Below are 985 nucleotides of genomic sequence, written 5' to 3' on the forward strand. Positions count from 1 at the left end.
TGATGTACATGAGAACGGTAAGTATAGTCACGCTCCTCACCATGGTGACACCTCCAAACATCCAATAATTCGAATTCCATGAGTAGATTACGCAAGTCTCTAACTCTTTTATTCTTCTGTGCAGTAGAGTCTAATGACGAATAAGGAATTGCGGTAAAGTCTCCTCCCAACAAAAGAGATCCTTGTTTGACCCTATCAACCATTTTAAAGAGATTCCTCAAAAACGAATGTTGATTGTAGTTAGGAGCGTATAAATTCACCAATGTGAATAATTCTGCATTGATTTTACAAATCAAGATAAAGAATCTGCCGTCTTCCCCAGCAATATGTTGAATATATTGAAAAGAAGTAGAGTCTCTAATCAATATCATAACTCCACATTTCTTACTAGAAATATTAGCCATATACATATGAGAGAAACCTTTCACAGTCCACTTAGGTGGGTGTAGGCTATGCAAATGGGTCTCCTGAAGAAACGCAACATCCGCCTTTAACATTTGCAATTCTTTAGATAATAGATGCCTCTTGTAGGGACTTTTAAGTCCTCGAACATTCAAAGAAATAATGTTAGTCATCTCGGAAGTGTAATGTTGAGGATTGGGCAATAGTATGGTCTTCCACTTTATGAAGTAGACGATAACAGGTACGATCCGGGTATAATAAAAAAAGGTAAACAAAAGGCTGGTGTATCAAGAAATTAACATAGAAAAAAAAAGAACACAGAAAAAATGAATAGTAAAAAAGAAAAAATGTCCATCTGGTATATAACCAGAGAAATTGGGCAATATTGACACATAAAGTTAGAGAACAAGGCTACTTGTGCCAGGACAGGCTTATTTGCCATACAATAATTGTAGATTTAAATCAGGACCATATCTGAGACACCTTTTTCGGAGATTGTGAAGATTGAGGATCAGGAGGAGGATTCATGAGATTCCATCCCTTAAGGAGTTGTCGACCCATTTCTTCCGATATTATAACATGA

This window comes from Pyxicephalus adspersus, chromosome 8 (assembly GCF_032062135.1).
Source record: "Pyxicephalus adspersus chromosome 8, UCB_Pads_2.0, whole genome shotgun sequence".
Taxonomy (NCBI): Eukaryota; Metazoa; Chordata; class Amphibia; order Anura; family Pyxicephalidae; genus Pyxicephalus; species Pyxicephalus adspersus.